This window comes from Strigops habroptila, chromosome 9, assembly GCF_004027225.2.
Source record: "Strigops habroptila isolate Jane chromosome 9, bStrHab1.2.pri, whole genome shotgun sequence".
In the NCBI taxonomy this organism is placed as follows: Eukaryota; Metazoa; Chordata; class Aves; order Psittaciformes; family Psittacidae; genus Strigops; species Strigops habroptila.
Window position 1 is genome coordinate 17168580 of NC_044285.2, and position 18630 is coordinate 17187209.

At 42.8% G+C, this 18630-nt stretch overlaps 1 protein-coding gene across 1 annotated transcript in view; it reads right to left on the reverse strand.

The window, feature by feature from the left end:
- RORA (RAR related orphan receptor A) overlaps positions 1-18630 on the reverse strand; it is a 347811-nt gene that overhangs the window by 40943 nt on the left and 288238 nt on the right.

Below are 18630 nucleotides of genomic sequence, written 5' to 3' on the forward strand. Positions count from 1 at the left end.
TGCTAGATTAAAGAGCACATATTCAAAAATCAAACACAAATGTAAAGAAAATAAGACTCTGCCAAAGAAAGCTTTAAAGTTGAAACACCAACCTCAGGTTTTTAGCTCCTGCCTACATTGTGCGACATCAGGCTGACATTCTAAAACTCCCTGGGTAGAAATAACAGTGAAATTCCCTTTTCTGGGTCCTCTGGGCCAGACAATCAGCCCTAAATAATCATTATTCTGAAGCTGCACCAGTGGGTTTAAGAAAAAAATGATGAAAAGAAGTGCCAGTAGAAAATGGAAATCCTGCACTATCTGGACTGGCACCGAAGGCCACCGAAATACACGGCAGGCTGAAATCTCTGTCAGTTTGCAATTAAATTGCCAGGAATGCAGAAGCATTATCGGCCTTCCAAAGCAGATCTTTCCAGTTCTATGGGCAGAGAGTTAAGCACCCTGTAAATTGCACACAAGACTCAACTCCTCAGTGTTGCATCTGCTTTTGTTCAACTTTTTATTTTCTGAAGTCTTGTGGTTAAGCAATGAAATGTGAATCTGTTGATTCCTGGCTATGACACAGGCTTCTTGTGTGGCCCAAGCCAAGTCTCTGAAGCTATACTTCAGTCCCCTACTTGTAAAACAGGTAAAACACATCCCTCAGTGATGCTTTATGCATAAATTACCTGGTGGAGGCCGGTTTTTCAAAGAGTTCACTAATTAACATTATAGACATCCCTATAGATAAAGAGATTGTCAGAGGGCTCTGTCTGGCAGCCCTGGCCTAGGGAAAGAAGAACACATTCCAGAAGCCATGATAGGATCTGCAGACAATTCGAAAAAGCCAAGTTCCCTCGATTCCACAAAGTTATTTTTTTTAAGGATGCGTATTTCTTTGTAAAGATTTCATACAATGTAGAGCATCTCCTACAGTTCGTTTTATTTGGAATGAAATGCCACTAGCAGTTTTCAGCACAATTCATATGTATTATCTTGACAAAATTTCACTGGAGAAATTCTGAAACATTTAATAAGTCTGGAGCAAGGAGTTTAACAGTGGACACCCCGTTTTCCACAAATATAGATTTACAAGTTGCTGCAGAATGCAAAGACAGTTCTCCCATGTCAACTATCATGGATTTTCAGATGTAAGCTCAACAGTGGAGATAATGTATTTCCCTGTGTTTATACAGTGCCTAGTATCTGGCTGGTGCTTAGAATGTGCAAGAAAGTCCACAAGCAACTTAATTTTCTAGTTTTCATAAACCAGTACAATATCTAAGCACGATACTCAAGTACCAAAGTAAATAACACAGTTTTCATATTAGGATGACCGGAAACAGACTCGGAAGAGAATGTAACGTTACTAATCCTTATTCTGCCTACACTGACAGAAGAGGCTAAACCAAGAAGACTAAACCATGAATCTTAGCTTTTTCTTTTTCTTCTCTTTAGAAGGTACAGAATACAACTTGACACGTCTGCAGGCTTCACTACCACATGATTTACTTAACCTGAAAGTATCAAACCTTTAAACTCATCTTATTTTTCCAACACGCAGCAATTCAAGCAGTCAATACTGAAAGACACAAACAAGATAAAGTTTTTACTAAATCTGCAAGTATGGTCTTCAGGAGCCACTGAAAAGCATCTGTATGAAGTAAGAGCTGAAACAGGCTTTCAAACAGCAGCTGAACTTGTGACAGAAGTTACTCCCTGGCCCACATACTGAATATTTCTAGTTTTCTTTGAAACAGAGCAGCTTACTGATTACAGGAACTAAATAATAATTTCTGCCTTTGATTTTAAGACCATAATCCAGCACTGGAAAATGGATTTGTCACTGCTGCTGCGCACCACTGAATTCACTTGCTTCGTTTCCAGTGTAACAACAATACCGTCTCACTAGAAGGCAGATGTCTGAGCAGAAAGAGCAGCTGATAACAATCCTCGGAACACAGGTAACAAACTGTAATTTCTTAGGTTCCCAGCCGAAGCTCGGATGAACTTCATCTTTGTTTGTCTTGTGTTTGCTCACAGGTGATGTAATTAAGTCATCAAAAGCTCTGTTGCAACATTAATGACATTCAAAATCAGCATGCACAAAAATTGTTATTAAGTTTATTTAAAAAAATAAATCACCTGTGATTTCATGACCTGCTACTCAAGACCACTGCTTTTCTAAAACCTGTATTCAACTCCACATTGTGCACAGTGTTACACAGGGGAGGAGGGCCCATCTGCTCCTTCACACTCCTGTCCCAAAGTAGACAACACAGAGCTACAAGGTGACCAGAGCTTCCCCTCACACGGTCCTATGGCTGGGACTATGCCACCACTATGCTTCAGTGCGGTCCAGTCTGCTTACATCTTAATCCCATTGAGCATTGTTTATCATCTTTATACAGAAAAGAAGTTATTCCCGAGGAAATAAAACCATTGCAATACTGCAACTTCCAAGTATTTGGAATCACTTCTTTACGTCACGGTGGGGAGGAGTGCTCCTTGCTCTAAGAAACTAGACATGCCACTGCTGAATTAGACTATCCATTTTGAGAATACTCACCAGTAGGGCACTATAGTATTTTGCTAGTGATGGCACAGCTCAGTCCTCCCAGTAAGGCAGCAATACCAACCTTGGAAACCATTCAGCTATTCTGCACTTGTCTCAGCGAGCTTCACAATGGGGAGGTTTTTGACCAATATACTTTTACACTGCAAAAGGAGGCAGCAGAAGAGAGCCAAATACCTATTCCAGGCAGAAACTACAGTAATAATCCAGAATAACAGGGCAGACAGACCTCTTCTATGTGTGACTGCCTGGGAGCAAGGAGTTGGTAAACAAGCACTACCAAACTCAGCTGCAATTTTCATCTTTGCCCTTAAAATCTAAAGTCTTCCCAAAACTGAAGAGAGTAGTTTAATGGAGCCTATGCAAACTAAGGATTACTAGCCCCTTATCTGATGTCAGCGATCCTCCGAAATTAGGTGTTACCCAGCAAGAGCAGTGGGAAGGTGCAGGGCTTGCCACTCCTAGGTGGTACCCGTCTTAAATACATTCCCACGGTTTTCCACTTTGCCAGAGAAGAAAAATAAACGAGGCAAGGGTAGCAGTGATTCCCTGGGGAAGCTGCGACAGATCAGTTGTGGCTCCAACCATCCTGTGCAGTGGAGAAAGGACCCTGACCTTCCCCAGCCTCCCCCAAGCCCTAAGGATGCCGTGGTGGCCCTGCAGCAGGAGGGTGCCCAGCTCAGGAGGGAAGCTGGCAGCAGCTCTCCCGAGAGGTAGGAACAAGCAAGGAATAAGCAGTGACTCACAGCTCCGTATGATTTACTGCTGGGCACTGTTCCCAAATGTGTTAATAAAGTTGCAGCCAAACAAATGCACATCCCCTAGGTCTTGTCTTTGTTCCAGCACGGCCAAGACAATTGAGTATTATTTTCAAGTAAAACAAGGATGAGATTCCAGAAAATATTCTTACCACAATTAATATTTATGTTCCACTGTTCTACTTCACAGCACTGCCAACCCTTGAGTATTTCATTACAAAAAGTACAAAACAAGAAAGAAGCAAGCACACATATGGACATAGATTTTTAACAAGTAAGTTTGAGCTGTTCTATTTGGGTTTTAGTTTATCTTCAGTAATTTCATGTGTAAAAGACAACAGACAGAAGCACTCCATAATCATCACATTCAATTGAAGCAAGATGTCAGTACAAAACCAGTTAACTCCATGTCAGTTAGCAAACGGCTTCAACAGTTCATGGCAAAGCTCTTCTTGAAGGTCTCTTGGAAACTGAGAAATGGAGGTAAGGGGAGAGAGGCCAAAGACTTGTTTGAATTGAAACATTTACTGTATTAGCAGGGAAGCTCTGGGGAAGTCGTGATCAAGCACAAAAAACCCAACTGTGATAGGTTTCAGAAGCAGCCTGCTCAGGTTTCACATTCCAGCTAGTGACAAAGAGACATATTTCCATCTAGTGTGATCACTGTGCAAGCAGATGCTCCTTTTAACTTTAATTAGCATTGAAAAAGAAGCTATATTCACACTTTGACTTCTGATACAGCTTTGAATCATGAGAGACACGATGGCTAAATATGAAGTGCCTGGTGGCACACGCATTTCACAGGGCAGGTCTGTGAGGGAGAGAAGCGATGGAGCCGTTAGAAGGCCAAGGAAGTACAAGGGAATGTACAAGGGAATGCTACAGTTCGCAGGATATGCTTCCCTGGTATTACCCACAGGTAGTTTCTGAAGTGAGTCTGCAGATTCCTTTGTGTCAGAAACTAGATACGCCATGGGTTAGATGCATGGAATCCCAATGGATTTCCAAGCTACAGCCAGAAGTAAAAACAACAGGAATGTTTTTTAAGTGACAGCTAAGAATCAACTACATCCACCCATTTCCAAAAGCCAGAGGTGGGAAAAGGGAGAAGGGAGGGCAGAGGATGGAAGCACACCATAAAATGCATAATTTTAAAAAAGAAGGCATTTTCCAGTATGAATTATGCTTTTCACATATGAGTGGAAAATACGTGTTACCATGAGGCAGGAGTTTGTGAAGAAACTGCAACGAATTCATGAGAACTGGCAATGAGTGTCTCCCAAAACTGTTCAAGACATTTATAACTGATTGATTTATCCAGTAGATTTTATTAGATGTAGTGACTTTATAGCCCACTAGCCACCCAGGGGAGCTCCACCACCTCAGCTTCCATTCCCTTTCTCCAGAAGAGTTCGGTAGTGAATACAAAGGCACACCTTACTACACACAGACCAGTTCACCCATGCACATGGACCTCAAAAATCATCATCTCTACCTCATCCTCTTTTACTTTTTTTTTTGTGCATGTTTTACAATGTACATGATATTACTACAGTAGTACATGTATATAATTCAAAAATAACTACGAATACATTGGGAATACACACTCTGTTTTTTAATTAGAGGAATGTATGATCAAAAACATTTGGAGACCACTGTTCTAAGCAACACCATATGCAAGAAATCATGTCTACTGGCTACCTGTGTTAACAAACATACCAGCATTAGATTCTCCTCTTGAAGATAAAGTTAGCAGTTTTGAAAACCACTTCAGTGCAAGAGAAGGACAGATAGGCAGCTTGTTCACCACTAGCACTATAGCAGAGCTGAGGAACCACTGTTTTGGGTGAAGACCTCATATACACACAAAATAACACCTATAAATGCAGATCAAATAAGGGTCCCTGTTCCAAGGATCTTGGAAATACAAAATTGTATGTTCTTCTGTGCTTTCCCTTCTCCCGACTATTTAGTTCCAAAACTTGTTGACCAGCTCACTTCACTGTAATTCTGGTTTTGTACACCTCATATGTGATGTAGTTTATGACTCTTCTGTTTTACAAAACAACTTGTTTTAAGAGTAATTCCATACAGCTTTTTTTGCTTCATTTTAACAAACTCAATTTTACTAGGCAATCTACAAGCAAGGCAGAGGTTTCATCAACACCCTCCTAAAAACTACCCTGTGGGTGATTTGGTATTAATCACACTGGTAACCAGAACAGTTTGCGTATGTTTAGGGAGCTCATGATACAACATTAAATGTATTAGATAATACAGCAGCTTGGCATGGTAATTCCACATCTTTCCTCCAACATCACGTATCTGAGAGCAGCAGTTTCTCTCCAAGTAAAGCAACAAGCAAGAACAAACTAAGTTTTCTGAGCATGCCAGTGAGCATCAGCTGGTGTCCCTGGCACAGGCTGCCAAATGGGGGTAATAAAGTCAGAAATGCTTCGTGGGGACAGTGGGGAGAGCATGGCTTTAGAGACCAGAGGTGAATGTTGGTAGATGGGAGGACAATTACAGCCTATCTGGAGAGATGGCTTCTTCCAGTTGTCACAACCCTCTGGTGTGCTTGGAACTATTCCAGAAGGCCACTAAGGAACAAAGATCTCTTGAAGAACTGAGCATGCAGTGTTAGAAAGGTAAAGCACAGAGGTGTCCTAGAGGGCTCTACCTTTCATGATCTGAAAGAGCTGGCTATAAAGGGCCTAAAACGTATAGTTGTGTTGTTACCCCTCACTACACTGATAAAGCGATTAAACAAGGCCCTGGCAGTTTGCTTTCAAAAGAGGGTGAAAGAACAACACAAGAAAGTGAATTAGAGATGAAGAACGTTAACATGAAGGAGAAGAAATGAAAGTAATGAAATGAAAGAAATGAGAAACTAGACAGCAAAGGAAAGAGGATCAGGCAATTACACTGCACTACAGCAAGATGACAGTTCTGCATGCAGCCTACTGTGATCCCGGGCCGATGTGAATTCCAAGCAGCAAAATTCTTATATCCACCTAAATGGAACAGCCAGAATGGAAGGATAAAGATGGAAATGGCAGAAATACCACACTCCGGTCTAAAAATATATACACTACTTCCTTCCCAATCTGCCTGTGGGAAACCACAATCAGCAATGCTCAAGTTTATTATTTTATCTCTCAAACTCCTGGGGAAAAAAAAAGGAATCCTACTAATATAGTGTAATGATCAGGCTTGCAAAAATGGCATTAAAATCCACTGTGTTTTGGTTACATCTAGATTTAGTTTCATTGTAAGCTTCACAAGATATAGATATATTATAAGAAGTCAAAGCTGTAACATCTCTTTCCTGCTTTAAGTTGCTTGAATGTAGCAAACCAATTAGTCCATTGAACACACATCAGAAGAAATGTACCTTGAAAATTTACAATCTGACAAGAATTAATGGATTTACAAGTTGGGTTTTTTCTGCACAAACTAGTAGGCTCACTGCACAGCCAGATCTTACCGCAAAGCCAAAGACCTTAACGTGATAAAAGCAAAAAGCATTAAGTGTATCAACGCCTGTTCAAAATGAACTGTCTCTGCAGTATAGCAATGCATTATCTAGCTTCTGTTCACACTTCTTTGATTAAAAAAACCACCACCAACCCAACAAACCACTTGCTCTTCATAGCTTAAGAGGACCAAAAGCCTTTTCACAAAACAATTCTGTTGTCACTTTTATATAGGGTTAGTTGATGCCTTCCCCCTCCTTTTTTCAGTGAGCTGAATATAATTAATAACTTCAAAATGGAATTAGTTCAACAGCATTTGGCTGAAAGCATTTATTTGTATGAATCCAGTTATAAATCATAACTCAAAGGCATATTGTAAAGAAATTTACTTCACTGAAAATTCAAATTGCAGCCTTCTATATAAAAGTGGTACTAAAGCTTAGACATTAGTACAGTCAACACAAATTCTGATTGTAACAGGCTTGGATAAACATATAAATTTTGGCTCATCGAGTTCGCTTCGGCTGTCAATACTCTGAAATAGATACAAGCCTTAGCAAGCCTTTCATTCAAAAGCCCATCATTGTACCATCTGAAACAGAAAGGCTTGAGTATCAAAGAGGAGTTCTCCCCCACTTTCATGGCATTACTTCTGTAAGACACCAATTGATCTACAGCCCTTGGAAGAAAACAGCTCGCTTCCCTCTCCTGGATAAAAGTCAGTGCAGTTTTTTCATCCATCACAGCCTTACAGCATCAAAATACACCTCCTGCATCAACTTAAAACAAGAAAAACCCTGCAAACCACAAAGCCATTACACGACATGTCAATTTACTTTGTCTGACAGATTCACTACAGAAAAAAAACCTGTTATCATTTGGGGGAGGAAAAAAAAAAAGAAAAAAAAAAAGATTTGTTTAAAGCAGTCAGTAAGAAAGAAATCAAGAAAAAGAAGAGAGAATTTATATAGATTTACCTATAGCTGAAGTTATTCTAAGGTGTTCTTCTGCTTCATAAAGAACGCATGGACAGCTTCCTGAACCCAGTAAGTCAAACATTACCTTCATAGAGTCACAGAATGGTTTAGGTTGGAAAGGACCTTAAGATCATCCAGTTCCAACCCCCTGCTGTGGGTAAGGACACCTCACACTAGACCATGCCACCCAAGGCTCAGGTTGTTCATCCCCAACCTGGACTTGAACACTGCCAGGGATGGAGCATTCACAACTTGCTTGGGCAGCCTGTACCACCCTCACAGGAAGGAATTTCTTCCTAAACAGCAAAGCACAAAGCCCCCTTTCCCTGGCAAAGACAAGAGCAGCTCTGCAGTCAGCATGGTGGCCAGGAGCTGCTGTTCTCAAGAGCAGCTATGGAGGAAGGTGCATGAGCTGGGCCTTGCACAGGGGACAGGAAGGTCAAGGTGAGGTCTGCCCAGCAGCAGAGCAGGCCCCAGCTCAGGCAGTTATCACAGGTCTGACTTTTGATAGATTTAAGCCTTTTGCCAGCTTAGTATCAGATCATTTGGAAGGGACCTGTGTGCACAGGCAGCCAAGAAGCCAACAGCATCCTGGCCTGTATCAGCACCAGGGTGGCAGCAGGGCAGTGACTGTCTCCCTGTGCCGGGCACTGGTGAGGCTGCACCTCGAATCCTGTGTTCGGTTCTGGGCCCCTCACTACAAGAGAGACATTGAGGTGCCCAGAGAAGGGCAACGGAGCTGGTGCAGGGCCTGGAGCACAAGTGTGATGAGGAACGGCTGAGGGACCTGGGGGGGTTTAGTCTGGAGAAGAGAAGGCTCAGGGGGGACCTTATCGCTCTCTACAACTGCCTGACAGGAGGATGGAGCCAGGAGGGGGCTGGTCTTTGCTCCCAAGTAACAAGTGACAGGACGAGAGGAAACAGCCTCAAGCTGCCCCAGGGGAGGTTTAGATGGATATTAGGAACAATTCCTTCCCCAACGGGTGCTCAGGCATCGGAACAGGCTGCCCAGAGCAGTGCTGGAGTCACTGTCCCTGGAAGTGTTCACACACCGTGTAGACGAGGCCCTCAGCGACATGGGTTAGTGGTGGCCTTGGCAGTGCTGGGGAACGGTTGGAACTGATGAGCTTAAAGGTCTTTTCCAATCCAGTTGGTTCTATGATTCTATGACATGGAAGACGTAACCATGACTGTTACAGGCTGCTCAAGAGTCTAATGAGCCCTCAGTGACACACCCTGTGCCCACTGCTCTGTGGCGGATTCCAGCCCACTTCATTCCTGCCACAAAGCCCTTTTCTGATGGCTTTTACAGAGGGCAGGGTGAAGTTTCACCAGTACATTCATGGTGCATGGCTACCTGGAACAGCCCCATTTCAGGTGGTGGCAGGACAGAGCATCATACCTTCTAAATTGATGGTTATTTTTCTCAAGTAGGACTATTTATGCAATGTCCTGAGATTCAACAAAATGCCAGACTAACTGCTGGTTACTTAATAACTAATGACATTCACAACATTTAGCAGCGTCTGATAAATTGTGTAACCAAATTAATTTACCCTCTCTGACATTAAAACCAGTTAGTGTTAATAAACAATGCCTTAAAAATATTTAGGTGGGTTCTTTAATTCAACTGAACAATGTACTTGGAACTACTGCAATGGCAATAGCAGGCAGGTAAACAAAGACATGCTTATTTTCATTCCTTCAGTGCTACAGGAATTTTCTCTTTAAGAATACAGTGCTTTTGTTTCTTTTTGTGCTTTATTACTATACGCTATTTTGCCCTGAATAACAACACAGTATTTAAATTCAACTTTTTTTTTGCAGGGGAATGCTTTTTATTCTTCCAGGCCATGCTAAATCACCTTTGATTAGGTTGTTCAAAGACCCAATCTTATCATGAGAAGAATATAATTCTGAGGAGTACCAATAAGCACAGCTACACTGAGACCCCTGAATTCCTTACTGGCCCATATTAAAGGAGGGATAGTTCTTCCACAATGGTCTCAGGAAGACACTGTACAGAAGCAGCTCAGCCTGCCTGCACTCAGTGACAGGAACCACTCGCACATGTGATGCACACGGGCAACTCTGCTCATGTAAAGAAAAATACCAACAGGATCTGGAGGGCTGGAGCAGCTCTGCCATGGAGACAGGCTGAGAGAGCTGGGCTGGGTCAGCCTGGAGAAGAGAAGGCTCCTTAAGGGGAGACCTTAGAGCAGCTCCACTGCCTAAAAGAGGACTAGAAATAATCTGGAGAGGGACTTTTGACAAGCGCCTGCAGGGACAGGACAAGGGGAATGGCTTTAACCTGCCAGAGGGGAGATTGAGCTCTTAGGCGGAGTTCTTCCCTGTGAGGATGCTGAGGCGCTGGCACAGGGTGCCCAGAGAAGCTGTGGCTGCCCCATCCCTGGCAGTGTTCAAGGCCAGGTTGGACACAGGGGCTTGGAGCAACCTGCTCTAGTGGAAGGTGTCCCTGCCCGTGGCAGGAGATTGGGACTAAATGAGCTTCTAGGTCCCTTCCAACCCAAACCATTCTGTGATCTGCCACACCAACTTCATGGCCACCTGTTAATGACCCAAGCTAAAGGATGAGTTCTTCCTTTACATAAGTCTTTGGGATGACAACCAAGTTTTGAGAAGAACTGTAAAAGCGTAACAGAGAGTAGAGATTTCCCCCATTATTCTAACATGATTTATGAGCATTCAAACTGCTTGGGATATGACATTGGTTTCAAAAGGAAAAAATTAGAAGGTACTTAAACCTAAATGAATCTCAAAACTGCTTTCTACTGACATTGTTTACAATGGGCTTAATTATTTATGGGAAGAAACCATCCTATTGTAGATCTGCCTGAATTTTTGAACAACCAGTAAAGGGAATAAAAAAGAAAATCTTGTTTGTAAAGCACCGGATTAGCAGCAAGCAATCTGGGTTTTGTCTCCCTGCATAAATCTCTTAGATAGCTGGATCAAAGTAGTCCTTTGTGAAACAGACACTTTACTGAGATTTCTGGAGACGTAGAACATTTTCCAAAGTGATAAAAAATTTGGTATCCAGCTTAATACAACTTTGAAAGCATTTTCTGAAAACTGGAATTAATTATAGTTAAATTTAATTCTTCTCCCACATTACATTGGGTGATTACATTTGAAGTCATGCTATGTAATTTCAATTATTAAGGTGCTTTTACGCTAGAAGTAGATAAGAGTCCTCAAAAACTGTAAAACTTCCACCAATGAAAATGTGCTTGCCTAACAAATACTTACCCCAATTCGGAAATAATGCCTTAGCCAGCGTGCAGCAGTGCTCCCCCTCCGCAGGGAGGTGCGGAGCTGTATGCCAGCTTTAGACATGCTCCTACGACTTTAGGCTCCAAGGAGACCAGTTGGACGTCTGTGGATGTTGCCCATTCAGAACTCTCATTCACACGTCAAGAGATCCCACCCACTGCTAATACAAAATCTGAATTGAGCGTAGTTGCCACATCGCTAATAACGCGGCCACAACCCAAGAGAAGTCAAGCTACACAACCCCACGTTACTTTTTACTGGCAACTTCCCAAGACAATTTTCAATTCAATTCAATGGTGGGAAGGGGGGAAGTACTGAAGGATTTCATGTTGGGATCTCCATTTTAAGCACTGCTGGCAGCTCTCCCTGTGCACGCGTGTACGCACACTCTCTGAAATAACAAGCTATTAACTTGACAGTTCAGGTATTTTAAAGGTGGGAAAACCAGTCTCTAAAGAGTTCATCGCTGTTTGGGTTTTTTTAATTCAAAAGTAAACTCTTTCAAATGTTCCTTCCATTTAGCATATAAATTGAATCCATTTGATTAGTCTTTCTAAAATGTAAAGCTCTTGTCTCTTCCAAACATACACCATGCCAGCTAGCAGGTCAGGACTTGACATACCTGAGTGAGGAAACCTCCACCTTCTTTCAACAGCACAGTACAAACATGTCTGCTGTCAGTTCCTCACAGCAAGGTACACACACTGCCACTACATTTACTTGAGAGCAATGGTCACTATTTACCACCAATTATTATAATTTCCTGAGAAAAGGCTTGATTTCAGTGTATTGAGCACCCTCAGCTCTCCCCAAAGCACTTGTGTGCACAACTGAGCAGCGCTATTAGGAGGACTCAGGTATGTTGCAATGTCCAGGCAAAGCCACTTAGCTCGTAAAGCTCAAGTACAGCTCATTTCTCCCCACCAACAAGGCAAGGCAACAGATACAGAAATGGGCCTCCTTTAAAATAGCTGTGTTATATTTTTCTCTAAACAGAAAAATATGAACCTATTTTCCTTGTAACATCTTCGTCAAATCACCAAGAATTAGCATTTCCAAAATGCCAGGAGCTCACGGCAACAGCTCCTTCTTCCTCCTTGGCCACAGGGACCTATCTCAGTACAGGTGCTGTGTCCAGACATAATTCTTTCTCCAGGTAATGGTATTGCAATGGGGCAGCAGCAAAGGATTTGATATAAGTTTTAAACATAAACATATTTCCAGAAGAATAATTCATTCACATACGATCACACCCACCTCTTCCATACACAACTACTGCAGCTTCTTGCAGAATTTTATAGAAGGCCCTGACTTTTCCAAAGACATAATTACAGACTATGTGCTAACAATTATTTTTAGGTCTCAAAGGAAGAAAAACACAGCACAAATCAGTGATCCATTTCACATCTCAAGCAATAACTTCAAATGTATTTAAAGCACAGTATTAACAAAAGGAGCATTTTAACAACACTTAACCTGACACTGTTTTAAAAATATAAGACTGTATTCTAGGGAACTATCAGAAGATCATCTTGAAGGTGGTAGGGAATATTGAGACCAGCAATATCAAAAGTGTTTACACCTGTTTCACTGGCAAAAGAAGGTGCTGAGCACAAGCCTGAGCCTTCAGAGTTCGCCCTGCCCTGGCCTTCAGGAGAGCTTTGTGTCCCTCCTCTACAGGCAAACACTGGGCTCTCCTGAGGTGCCCAAATTGTTCTTTCATGCCTTGATGTCTTCATGTAATTCCCAGCAGTTCTTCTTAGCCTTTTACATCCTGATTTCTGTTTACTGATGCACTGCTCCCGTAAGTGTAGTAGCACATCAATTAATTATACAGTAGTATGCCTAAGCAGGTTTCCCTAGGGTTTTTACAGAAACCCTTTGTATTTGCCAATTATTCCATGAGATTGTAACTATTTTTAGTTCTGCAATAAAAGAAACAAGAGTCTGCTAGCAATACTGTCTCCATAAAGGGTGAAACTGGTTTTAAGACCATTGATCCAAGCACACTTGAACTTTGGAGAATTCAGATTTAGTCTGGATTTTATGATTAACACTTTTATATACCATGTAAGCAGTCAGAACGTACAGACAAAAAAAAATACAAATGAAGAAGAAAGACTGGAACTGAAGAACTGAGGCGACCTATTTAACTTTTTATACTAAAGCAGATACATTCAGATGAACAGCAAAGTCTCCACTGCCTTCAACACAGTGCTACCACCAGTTGGCCAACAGCAGCCCAACAACTTTCTGTGATCAATTTCTCATGCCCTGCCTTCTGAAAAAAGACACGTGCTCTAGATACCCAAGACCACTTTTCTTTAGTTCTAAGGCAGACATCCACAAACTCTCTCATTAATTTAAGGAAGAATTCAGGATTAAAAAGCAAACAAACAAAAACCAACCAACCAACCAAACCCCCCCCCAAGCCAGAACAAACTACTTAAAGCTCAAATCAGCAAAAATACATCCAGCTTCCACACTATAAAAGCTCAGGAAAAGCAGTAAAAAAATCAGTTTGGTGGACTTCTACTGTGCCAGAGCTGGTCAGATTTTTAACTCAATAGTGCCTTCTATGCGCAGGGGTCATAATTAAAAGTGTTATCCTCAGAGAGTCACAGAAGAGTTGATGCTGGAAGGCACCTCTGGAGGTTCTTTGGTGCAGACCCTGCCTAAAGCAGGGTCAACTACCGCTCAGGGTTGCATCCAGTCGAGGTTTGAGTATCTCCAAGACCTGAGACTCCTCAACCTCTTTGGGCAATATGATACAGTGTTTGACCACAGGCATAATAATACCTAAAACAAATTAAGCCCAAAGTAGACATTTAGCTCTCATTTATACATTTTATATATCTTTTGCCCATCCTCGGCAGTGTCACACACAAACTTCCTGTCACTCGTGTCTATACACTTCAGTCACAGCGCTCCCAGCAGAGCAGCACTGCGGACATCGCCTCAGCTCAGATGCTCTTACCCACTAACATTGGTAAGCCTGGATTTGGAGACACTGCTTTAAATCTTACTCTTACCTATTCCCCAAATCAGAAATGAAGATGTGCCAGAGATAATTTCCACGTTATGAAAGCAGCTCTCTCTAGCATTCCACAGGGACCTGTCTGCAAGGCTGAACTGTATCTCTATACAGTTCCTTTTGCCCTGTATTTGTTCTTTGATGTACAAATATGCTGCAGACTAAGTGGTGATCTCTTTGATGTTGAACTTTTATACTTTATTGCAACTAGCACACTTACAAGAGGAGCTGCCAGTCATTTTCCCTTCTAAACATTCACATTTCATGAGGCACTTGCTTTATGAGTCAGATTTCTTCGTAACTTGTTTTCAGAATTTCCACAAGAATGGCGCTACTCTTCTGGAATAACTTGATTAAAACCCAAGACCCAATCAGGTTTTTCAAGTACTACAAATTAATACCAGCATTAGCTAATATATCTGAATGTATTTAACAAAGGATAATTACCTAGTCAAGTAGGCATTTCCTAAGTTTCTTCTAGATAATTCGGGCTGGTGCCCAGACTCTGGCACTCACCAAGAGTAGCTGCATTGGGATCAATGGAAAGCCAAGGCAAGCAGATGTTGGTACCTCTCCGGCTCCTGTGCCAGCCTCCAGCAGCTCACAGTTCAGGGGCTTCCGGAGGCAGCCTCTGCAGAACAGCTTTTCATGATGCAGAGTGTATACATAGCATTTTAGACTGACAACACCAAGGCAGATTAAATTACAAAGGTAGTTACTTTTGTGACAAAACACTAATCAATGCTGGCAGGAATAATGTTATAAAGTGTGAATTTACCACCGGTGCATGCCTGAGCTGCCAGTGTGAGACACACAAAGGAGTTTCCATTCCGAAGCACTCTTGTGAGGGCTTTTAAATCAACCCTAAAAGCAGAAATTCTTTGGAGTGAGATTTTGCCATTCAAAAGGTCTCTGCTTTAGAGTGACCTTTATGTTTGGCTGGTTATCCCTTCTGTAAGCATAAACACAGTGGTTGAGAGGGAAAACATCAGAAGAAAATTAGAGCATTTTGGAACAGCGACAGGAAGGAGGGAACGTTTCCCCATACTGAGCTCTAGGTTTCCACAACACAATCAGTACTGGTACTGATGCCCCTCTCCAAGCCAGCTAACTTAAAGCTGCACCGTCAGCGCAGCAGCCAGAGAAATGCACCACTTTGAACATTTTAGTGTTAAAGTTTAAAATTTTAAATTGCAGAAACTATATTATAGCTTAGTTATTTGTAGCAGAAGAGAAAAAGAACCTAAAATGGAACAAATTTGTTACAGGTACTGTAACAAAGTTCCTCTTTTTCACAAATATCTAGCAGCTCAGTAACAAAAAGCATGTTAAGAGCTAAACATCCTCAAAGGAGGGAGCACTCCAGTGCTGGGCATGCTGGGTGCTGCACCTCACCTTCCTGGCTGGACCTGCAAAGTTATTCCCAGAGGTACCAGTACATTTAGAAGAGATTTAGTAAAATAGGAAGAAACCCTTGCCTATGAGGCCCTGGCACAGGGTGCCCAGAGAACCTGTGGCTGCCTCATCCCTGGCAGTGTTCAAGGCCAGGTTGGACAGAGCCTTGGGGTGTGGTGTCCCTGCCCATGGCAGGGGCGTTGGAACTAGATGATCTTAAGGTCCTTTCCAACCCTAACTATTCTATGATTTGATGATAATTAGAGCCAGCAGTAGAAATACCATAAACATGGAATTTTCCTGGGCCTTTTCAGACCCAGACAAAATTAAGTTCTCAGCATGCACCCAAATTCCATCATGTGCAGTAAAATAACCCATCAAGAAAAAAGCATGGGTGAAATACTGCTCCTGTGATTGAGCGTTTTCACACAGAGTTTCCATCAAAGCATCCTGTACAGCAGGCAGAAGAGAGGATTTTGATCCTTCCTGAAGAGGACAACAGGAAAATCAATTCCTTTACTGCTCCAGCCCATATCTTTTCCATGCTGCTGGCTGCCAGGGTGCTGCCAACCGCTGCTGCTATTCCTGCTATCATCAGGGAGCATCTGAGGAGGGAGGAATGCTCATAGGCCATTTAGAAGGCGCCTATGTATATGAGGCTTCTCAAATGAAACATCTCTGGCTCTTTAATTAACCTGTCTGGTTTTTTTCATTATCTGTTGATACAAGAATCTATCCAGCAGTTATAAACATCTTTATGTACTCATATTTTAAGCAAATACTTCTTTTAATTCAACAACGCACCCACGGTACAAGAAAAACTCTACCCAAAGCTGCACACAATGCACCTCCATCAGTCTAACAATTGCAGGGAGTGTCCTATTGAAGGAAAACACCAAGCGTAAGCTCAGCTACTCCAGACAATCACCAACAACCTGCCCCTCTCCCGTGGTATGACCCTGCAGCAACAGGGGCAAACACACCTCCAGCACCCCAGAGTGCTCCAGCCTGCCAAACAGTAGCTTCGCTCACATTTGTATTCTCCAAAACTGGTTAGTAACCTAACATCCAGCATGCAAACATTTCCACAGTGAACTAGAAGGAGCGAGTCCAAGGAGGGGACAAACCAGTGGCGATCTACAAAAGGCAGTTTTCTGCAGTGCAAAAGATGTGTTTATTAATTCCCACATTGAGCTTGAAGCAATTACTATAGGTCTACTAGAAAATGTGTATTTTCCCACAGCAACCACTCTGCCAAATCGAACACAAAGATGAGCTAATTAATTTAGCTGAACGGAAAAATGCATCCATTATGAGTAACATTACAGTTGATGCAGGAAAAGAGCAGCTACTGCTGCTCCTGTCAAGTAGTACAGCGATTTATACCATTCTAAGTCAGAACTGAAGCTCCAAATGTTCCAATTGCCAGGGATCACTTTTCACCAGCTTACTACACTCTACCTAAACAAAGAGCTTCAGGCAAAGAGCACCTGGGGCTTAGAGAGAATTTAACCTTCTCTTGGGGTGAGAAGATGACAAATGACACTTTCAATCATGTCCCATTAGGCACGGGACCAGGCAGAGGAGGCTGGACAAGAGTCAGGTAAACATTGGTTCACGTCAGTTTTAGGCATGCTCAATCCATGGCAAGGGATCAACTCCCAAGACCCCTGGCAGCCTCATGAAAGGTGCCACATGCAATGAGAACTTGATTTCCTATTGGATCATGTAAATTGTACCAGGTCTTACAGAGCAAATGACACTTGAAGGGAGAAAATTGCTGAGCCAATCCCAATTTCCCTGGGGTTTGGATAAAGAGGTGGAAATTCAGTATCACAAACACATGCCCAAGCACAGCTGTGTCCCCTTTCAAACTGCAGTGGAGACTGAAAACCTGAGGCCCTGCACACAATCCTATTCCCACTGTTCCAATCCATCTATTCTGAAACCCTGGCACGCAGGCACACGGCCCATGGTACTGTCAGCCAGACAAAACTCCAGCTTGTGGTCCCTTTGGTTTGAAAGAACACTCTGACCAACCCTCTGTCACAGTGCATCTGTTTGTGTGAAGATTTAATGCCACTTTTCCACCTCCTTGTTTGAGAATGATCAACTTCTTCTAAAGCGCGTAAGTAGAGAGTCATGCAGTTGGTTTTATGAAGCTCCTTGTCCCAGGTTTCAATGGCAATAAATAGCCCAGTATTTCAAAGAACACAAACATTACTCAATAATTACGTGGCTGATACCCTATAAGTATGCTGACTATTCTATTTGCATTGTTCAGAAGTGAAGAGGTTAGACTTATTTACATCCAAGTAGCTTTAATTAAGCTTTGAGATAAATGCTCTTAAAATGAAAGCTGGGATGATTATACCTCTCTCAACACTGATTTTAGCCTAGATGGCTATGTACCTGGCATGACAAAAGGCCCAATGGCTGGAACCACACAAACACAGAAGAGCCACAAGCTACGGGTCCTGCATCACTCCCAGCCACACAGAAAAGAAAACAAAAATGCAATGAAATAGTGACCTTGCTGAAGCCAAATGCGTAAGTGTAGTGGAGCCAGGCTGCATGTACCGAGCAGCAGCAGTGGGGGCTCACATTAAGGTGAACTGCACCCAGCCACATTCACCAACAGCAGTGAATAAATGGGCTATGTTTGATGGTGACGCACACCATGACAGTGCCATGGAAGCCCCACACTTCTCTGGGGGGACTCTTGCACTTTTGAGAGTTTTAAATGTCAAAGACATGCACCAGACTGTATCCGAAGAGTGCAAGGAGCAATAGCACCTCAGAGACTGTAACTGCATGGCTGGGAACAGCTCCAGCTTTGTGTTTCTGAGCTGTACACAGGCACACAGCGAGAGGCAGCAGGGTGCAAGGCAGAAGCCCTAACAGTCACAGCACGGGGCTCAGATTTTCCTGGATACCCATTTGCTCCTGTCAGCATGAGTGCTTCACCTGCCCCTGACACCAAAGAGGAAAAGGGAAGCAATGCTAGTTGGGTTACATTTCCCCCAGGCACGGAAGCTGCGTGGACCCCAGCGCAGCCGTGGCACGGCGAGGGGCTCTCTCCAGCACACTGCCTTCTGCAACTCCATCAGCATGCTCCCCACTGCAGCCAACCTCCGCGCTC